The sequence below is a fragment of the Sminthopsis crassicaudata genome, chromosome 4, assembly GCF_048593235.1.
Source record: "Sminthopsis crassicaudata isolate SCR6 chromosome 4, ASM4859323v1, whole genome shotgun sequence".
Taxonomy (NCBI): domain Eukaryota; kingdom Metazoa; phylum Chordata; class Mammalia; order Dasyuromorphia; family Dasyuridae; genus Sminthopsis; species Sminthopsis crassicaudata.
In genome coordinates this window covers 312,148,494-312,157,015 of record NC_133620.1, presented here as the reverse complement: position 1 = coordinate 312,157,015, position 8,522 = coordinate 312,148,494, and positions in this window count along the sequence as shown.

The following is an 8,522-nucleotide window of genomic DNA, read 5'->3' as shown; positions in this document are numbered from 1 at the left end:
CATTCCTTTCCCCCCCTTTCAAGATACATTTTAAATATTAATTTCTATGCTGAAAAGGAATTTGGTGATTTTCTCATTATACTTTTTCCTTCTACAGCCTTAGCTGAGCCTGTTAATTGATTTTTACACATAAATTTAATCTTAGGAACAGAGATTTATTAATCTTCCAAGTTAGAGGTTTATTTGAAACTTTTTCATTTCAAAGGCAACCATCTCAGTTCAGACCACTATTTCTCAGGTAGCATGCTCTACTGGTTCAGCTCTTAAGATGGCTGCTGTGATATTGATCTCTCCTTATAGTTTTCCTACTATAGTGGAGAGAATGGAAAAGTTTCCTGTTGCCTGGAAATACCTGGCAACAAATCAATACAGGCTCTGTGATTTTATAGCAGATTGTAAGTTATTTGAGTGAATTGGAGATGGACACTAGGAGTGATCACTTTACTCTATCAAGCCCTTCAGAAACTGCAAGTCCTTTGAAGGAGAGGAGGGTCTGACAAAATGAGAAAAAGTTTGCAAAACTGAGTAATATTGGTTATTAAATAATAGAACATAATATTAATTTCCTCAGTATTTAATAAAAGCTTGTTGAATGGCATAAAACATTTTCTTACAACAACCTTGTAAAACTGGGAGTGGATGGTACATGGATAACTTAGAACAATCATCACCAATGACCCCTCCTCAAGTACTACTCTGGAATCACTCCAGTTTATCAGTGTCCTCCCTAAAACATGGGGTACCCACATGGAGTACAACAGCAATATCCCTTCTTCATTCTGAACACTGTGCCTCTACTAATGTGTAATGGGTATACTCCAGGAAATTCTTCTCCTCAACTCTGATCATCCAATGGAGGTGCTTAGACCTTCTAGTTACAAAGAAGGTTACCTTCTAGTAACAAAGTTGTCCTCGTCCTTTAATCTAGTTTTGCTTACTTAGTGGTGAAAACTCTGGTTTTTTAGGATGATACATCAAAACTGTAGTGCCTCTTACTTACTCTGAAGGGAGAGAGAGGTGTCTTCTTCAGGGAGGATTGACTATTATGCTAGGAAGATTTGCCCACTCAGTAAACCCTAAAGAAAATCTGGAAAGTCTTCCAATAAGCCTCTTTTTATGCCTTGTGAGGTTATCAAGATTTTTTGAATCTTCTAACCTTTCCTTGGATGGTGCAAGGAGCCCCTTTTATGACAAGACCATATCTCTCAATGAATTATTTTTCCTATTTTACAAATGACATTGATACTAAGGTTCATACAACTAATACATGTCAGATTTATGTGAGGTCAAGGACATTGAGTTTGAGCCTAGCTTTCCCATTTAGCTTTCCTTTGTCTATGAACACAGATTTTTATCCCTAACTCTCAACTGGATAGTTACAAGAATAAATAAATGAAACAATAGGGATGTAGCGTGGCATTTAAATTCAATAAATGCAACCAGGTGGTATAAAGAGTGCTCTACTAAGCCATGGTCAGAAAACATTTGGGATATTGTATTCAGTTCTGGGAGTTATAATTTAGGAAGAACATTGACAGATGTAATCAGTTTAATTACAGCTCATTCTCTGGTCTGCTCCATCTCCATCTGTCTTGCCCCATTAAGGAAGACTTCTCCCCTGAGCCCTTCTCTATGATGTAGGATGTCTTTTCAGTTCAAGGCCTTTTGCTTGCCTCTTTCAGTTCACTCTTTGGTCTGCTCCACTTCCTTACCAATTCCCTTTCCCCAAGTGCCCCTCTTCCTCCTTTTCTTATTATCCTTTCCTTTTTGTCTTTCCTTATCAGAACTCCTTAAGAGTAGAGATGATCTAACTTTGTGTATTTGCAGTATTTATTACTGTGCCCAGCCCATAGAAAGCATTTAATATTCTCTTTCTCTTCCTCTTTTTTCTCTCTTCCATCTCCCCTTTATCTCTGTATCTTCTCTGTCTGTTTCTTTCTAGAATAGTTACATAACTACTCAACAAGCATTGATTAAGAACGTACTTTGTGCCAAGTACTATACTTGGTGTTGGGGATACCAAGACAAACAATAAAACAATTTCTACTCATAAAGATAATAAGGGGGGCAGCTAGGTGGCGCAGTGGATAGAGCACCAGCCTTGAATTCAGGAGGACCCAAGTTCAAATCTGGTCTCAGACACTTAACACTTCCTAGCTGTGTGACCCTGGGCAAGTCACTTAACCCCAGCCTCAAAAAAAAAAAAAAAAAAAAAAAAAAAAAAGATAATAAGGGAAGTGAAAATTGTTCCTAAAGGAGAGATTGATTCAAAGAACTAGGTATGTTTAGCTGGAAGAACAGAAGATTTAGGAGGACATAATAACTGTCTTCAAGTATTGAAAGGCTGTTATGTGAAAGAGTAAGTAAAAAGGCAGATTAATAACTAAGGGTAGAAGTTACAAAGAAGCAAGTTTTGATCCTAAACAAAGAACAAGTTCTAAATGGTGGGAGATACTTCCTAACAATAATATACCAAAGCTAACTGTAAAGCTAAAAGGACTATGTGGAGTGTAGAAGACCGTTACCCAAAATGACTACTCAGAGATCATTCAAAATAGAAAAAAGATATGTTGTTTATTAAAACCTCCAGAGGATGAGCCATTCTATCACAAGATAAGGGGAAAGAAAAAGCTCGTGGTAATAGGGCTAAAGAAGTAGTAAAAATACACAGTAAGAGATTACATCACAAGTAAGAGAGCATTGAGAAAGGGGAGGGGGGAAGGCATGTAATTGGTTGTTGCTATCCAGATAGATTGGAATGGAAGGTTTCTGTTTCCCTAAAATCACCTGAAGCTTTCAGGCTTCAGATACAGCTGTCCAAGGCTCAAGTAAATATGGGCCTGCACATATGATACAGGTCATAGGGGAAACACAGAAATAATGAAAATAAAATACAGAAAAAGAATTCACACATTCCTGTAAGTTCTTCACCTTATGTCTCTATTCCACACATTCCCCCCTTGTTATATGTAAATTATTTTTATCATATTTCTATGAAGAATTTGCACACTGTTCAAAATCAGTTAACATATCTATACATTGTTTATCAAGTTCACCATCAAAATCATCCCTCTCTAATACATTTCAGCCTTTTCTCTGAAGAATCATTATTTTAATAGCATCTTCTGTATGCAATATTTTTGACAGGGACCATTGAACTATTTTGGTTACTAATGTAATTCTACAGGGTAGACATAGTGGCAACAAGATAATACCACTGATTGCAATAAGTCCATACCATAAAAATTGTTTCCACCAACTGTCTTGGAAACATTACAAAACAGATTGGCATTTGGCAGACATAAAAATATAAAGATAAATTAACAAAGATTACAATCTAGGGAAACTGAGGGACATTACACACTCTCCTTCTGAATATTTGAATTATTGAATTACCTCTCCTAGATACCTGGGAGGTCTCAGCACCATAATTTTGACCAATCCAATGGAAGAATTTATGGCAAGGGCAAGTCTCTTCCTGACAACCCCAGAGTTATCAGCAGTACAAAGGCCCTCATCTCAGCCAGAGAATCCATTTTGAGATGGACAGTTCACTGTGTTAGGTGGCCTGGAGTCATTTATGCACTTAACTCAGCTTCTGCTTATATAGGGAGTAGCAGTGCTTGGGACAGTCATGCTGCCTATTCAGGGGGTCACCCCACTCCGGGGGAGAAGGGTGAGGCTTGGAGTAGCTCCACCTGTCCACACCCAGAGGAACAGATAGGGTTGCTACTAGAATACAGATTTCTGAGCAGAACTATCAGAGCATGCACATCAAGGCAGGCAAACCCTGAACTTTAGAGGCTTGAAATGTCCTCTGAGAATGCTGAGATACCAATTAAGAAACTGGGGTTACAGGGTTGGAGACTGCCAGTCCCAAGACAGATGTCTATATATTGGAGATTTCCTAAAAACAGGCAATCAGAGAATAGTCTGCCAGAGCAATTCCAACAGAATAGGATTTCAAAACTAAAGCATCAAACAATCAACCCACATATAAAGTTCCTATACATCCATAACAGCAATAGTTACACAATTTAACAATTTCCATCCCAAATCTTAAACACACAGTAATACAGTTGTAATTTTAACAATAATTCATCAACAACTTTCCCACTTCCCCCATATCAGTCCAAATTACATCATGAGTAGGGGGTGATGGTCTCAATCTAAGCTGCTTCAGACTGAGAAATGGGCAAAGGCTCTCAATCCATATAGGGGGGTGGGTGTGGCGTCAATCTAAGCTTCAAATGGGCCAATCCATGTCTCAGAAGAAGTTCAATAATCTGTAATTTGACCAAGGTCTAGAACAACAAAAAACCAAATCTAACAAGGTCTGAGATAGATTCACCAGACTGCTGCTAAATGTGAAGAGCCAGCAGCTGAATTTGCTTCACAAGGCAGGCAAATGGCTCTGCCTTCACAGAGAATGCCCAGATATAAGCAGATAGTGCCCAAAGGCACTCAGAACCAGACCCGGATGGTATCAGAACACCAAGATTTATACCCTAGAATACCCAGAGTTGTACCACCAGCACACAGAACCAGATATGTGTATTAAAAGACACTCAGAACCAGAGTTGTGCCATTGGCACACAGAACCTGACTCAGAACCAGAACTAGAACAACAATTGCATCTGGTGGTACTTCCCAGAATTTTACGATTAGGCACTCTAATATATGGGGACCCGAAGCTAGCATAGACAAAACAGACAGACAGAAAACCACTCATTCTGCAGGGATTTTAAAACAAAGTCTCCTTTGGCCAAATTGAGGCATCTGTAGTAAGTCTTGTCCCGGCTGACAACCTGTTTTCTTCCTGGAAACTCTAGAGAAATCCAGAGGGCTAGCTTTTCCAAAAAGTCCAAATCTCAGCTGATCTAAGGCCCAAGGTGGAGACCCAAAGGTCTCTAATCTCTAATCCTCATATCTCATATCTCTCTAGGGCCTCTAAATGTAATGCTGGAGAAATTGAGGCAAGATGGAGATTAGAGACTTTAATATTTTATTTGGATTTCTCAGAGGGAGAGATTTGCTGGGGGCATATTCCTCCATGGTGAGAAGAAATAGTCTGTCAGTGTAATGGAAATATGAACTTCTAGACAATTCTTTATTGGGGAAGGGAGGAGAAATGCAAGTTTGCTCCAATCATTCTGTAATCAATTCTGGGTTAAGAGCATGAGAGGAGGAGGAAAAATAAAAGCTCTTTTTGGTTTTTAATCTCAAATGACTGCTCAATCAACCCTGATCACTTTCCTTCCCTTTAGTAAGGATCAGAAAGAATAGCTCTTCCTTTCAGTTTAGTGGCCATTCCATTTTGACAGTTTTTGAAAATTCTTATACAAAAAGCAGAAACATTACCTTGTCATCAAAGGTTCATGTAGTCAAAGCTATGTATCACTGTGAAAGTTGGACTATAAGAAAAGCTGAGCACAACAGAACATGTGCTTTCAAATAGTAAAACTGGAGAGTCCCTTAGACAGCAAAACAATTAAGTTAGTCAATATCTAAAGAAATTAATTCAGACTATTTTCTGGAAGGTCAAATATTGAGACAGAAGTTAAAATACTTTGGCCACATAATGAGAAGACAGGACTTATTAGAAAAGATCCCAATGCTGTGAAAGATTGAAGGGAAAAGGAAAAAGGGATAGCAGAGGAGAAGATGGATTAAGAGTGTCATGGAAACAATGAGCATGAACTTGGACAGAATTCAAGAGGCAGTGAAAGACAGAAAAACCTGGTGTGCTTTGGTCCATGGAGATAAGAAGAGTCTGACTAACTGACTGAACTACCACCTCCTTCTTTCTCTGTTCAGGGAAGATTACCCAAGGATTTGTTTCATTAACCCAAAGCACCCAGGTCTTTAAGTGCTTGTACCACATTTGTTTCCAGAAATTTCCAGAGAACTCTAGCATAGCTCTTTAAAATAGTTCCTGTAGGCCCAACCTCATGTGCTCCATAGGGTGCTATAAGCAGAACACACTGATTGTATTATAATTGGAACATTCTATTGGAACAGATGCTTTCTATCATCCTGTCTAGGAACAGCATTCTTTCTCATGGGACTATATTTCCTCAGTTTCATTTCCTAACACAATAACTAATCTACTCAAAGATTCCCCCCACCCACCCAGGCTGGGGTTAAGTGACTTGCCCAGGGTCACACAGCCAGGAAGTGTTAAGTGTCTGAGACCAAATTTGGTCCTCCTGAATTCAGGGCTGGTGCTCTATCCACTGTGCCATATAGCTGCCCCCTACTCAAAGATGTTTGCAGGGATGTCAATATCTCTGGAAAAAGCCAAATGAGGGAAGTCTAGGTTCTGACTCCAAACTCCCTATCAGACCACAATTAAAAAATAACAATAATACCATAGCCTTCATTTAATGACTTAAAAAATAAAATTGAATACTCTTATAATAAGATGAAAAGCTGTACAGCATCATATTTTTTGATATTAGTGATTATGATGTATGGTGTGTCCACCTTTTAAACCAGTGCTTGTAAACCTTTATTTTATCCCAAAACCAATTGAATTATGTCAGTGCAGAGCTCAATACAATTCTCCCACCACATATCATTTTCATTAAAATAATCTGTCCATTATATTGAAAGTGGATTTTAATGTGATATTGCCAATAACAGCTTTGAAAAGTAACAAATCGTATCAGTTTCAATAATATTATCATGCATATGTAAGTCAATATCTTTAACTATATGTCACTTTATCCATTTAATGGAAAATAGAAAAGATTTTATTTCTCAATTAACTTATCACATAAGTTTTCAAATTTATTTAGGTAATTTTCCCTCTCTGTGTATTATGTGCTAGTGGAAGCATTCAAAATTACATCCCCTAGGTTAATATTTAAGAGAACATATAATTCTAGTTTGGTACTCCCTCTCAAATAGAGAGTGGCCAAGCTTCTGGGTCCATTTTCCTACTTTTCTTCTTGTCAGGAAATGAAGTCTCTCTTGAAGAAGAGCTCCCTTTGAGCCACATTATAGAAGGTCACAGATAGTGGGGGAACTTGGGGAAAGGTATAAGACCCTTCAGCCCAGAGGGAACCTGCTAACAACGTCTGGTTTGGCTCCCTATCTCCCCCAAGGGCTGTCAACCTTCCTGAGAAGTCAGGGGGTGGTGACAACCTGTGTTGTAATTGAACCAGAGTGATACCATGTGGCAAAAAGTGATACTACAATGCAGATACAATAGCAAGTTTATGTGGTCCCATGTGCACAGTATATAGTTAGCATATGCCCAGTGTTGTTTTGATTACATAAGGGTATAAGGGCGAAAGAACTGGGAATAAAAGGACTCCATATTTCCACCATCCTCAGGAGTCTCATTCCTTCTCTAAGATGGTATATTTTAATCACCCTGGTGTGGGGGAAAGCAGGACACAACAACATATGATAATATCCCCAAGATATATGTGGGGGGCAGCATTCATTGTATGTATATATGTGCACACACATGCATGCATACAGAGACATACTATATACATATAACCAAAATCCACTCTCCAGTAGATAAGTGGTTAAAAAATAATTTCTGAGGCAAGAATTATAAACTATTAGAAATCATATAAAAGAATGGTCTAATTCTAGACTGAATAATAATAGACCATTAATAATAAAAGTAATACAAATAAAAATAACCTTATTCTTTAGGCACAGAAAATTGACAAAGAGGACTAAAGATGGAAATAATTATGGAAAGATAGACACAGTATTGTATTGTTAGTGGAGCTGTAAATAAAGACAACCATTTTGTGAAACAATTTGAAATTATCCATGTAAAAAGACAAAAATGATCATATCCTTTGACCCAGAGATTCCACTACAAGTCTTATACCTCAATGAGGCTATTGATAAGAAAAAAAGTCCCTACATAATACCAAAAATAAATCCAGTAATTACTACAATGTTACTATAAAGAGAAATAACAACAGCAAAACAATCAAAGGAGAATGTTGGTGAAAAAATAGAAAGGACAAACAAGGTCTCAGTAAAAATACCCCCATATCACTCCTTTGCAGAGATATAGATGTCTTCAAATATAGAATATCACCTGCATTTTAGGACTTTTTTGATATGCTATCCTATTTTGCTATTTTTTTCTTTTTCTCTCTTCTCTCTCTTTTAATTATTGTTATATGGGATGGCAATATGGAGGGGTTGGAGGAAGAATCCCAAGAGAAATTCTAATGTTGTAAAAAAAAAGTAATCCAAGGATATCAGTAAAACATCATTAAAAAAAATAAAAAACCCACTGCAATTGCTTCATAGCTCTTTCCCTGCCAGGGGGCGTTTTGCTTCAATTTACCCACTAATTTGAAAAACTTTGCATTAAAAACTCCTCAACACTTTATGATTTATTTCATTCAGGGAAGCTAGTTTAACTGTGACAATGATAGAGACAAAACTAAAGAATTTTAGTCATATCTAGCATGTTGTGGTGAGTTGGAAAGAACCTGGCTCTTTCATAGGACCAAGGTTCAAATCCCAGCTCTGACCTG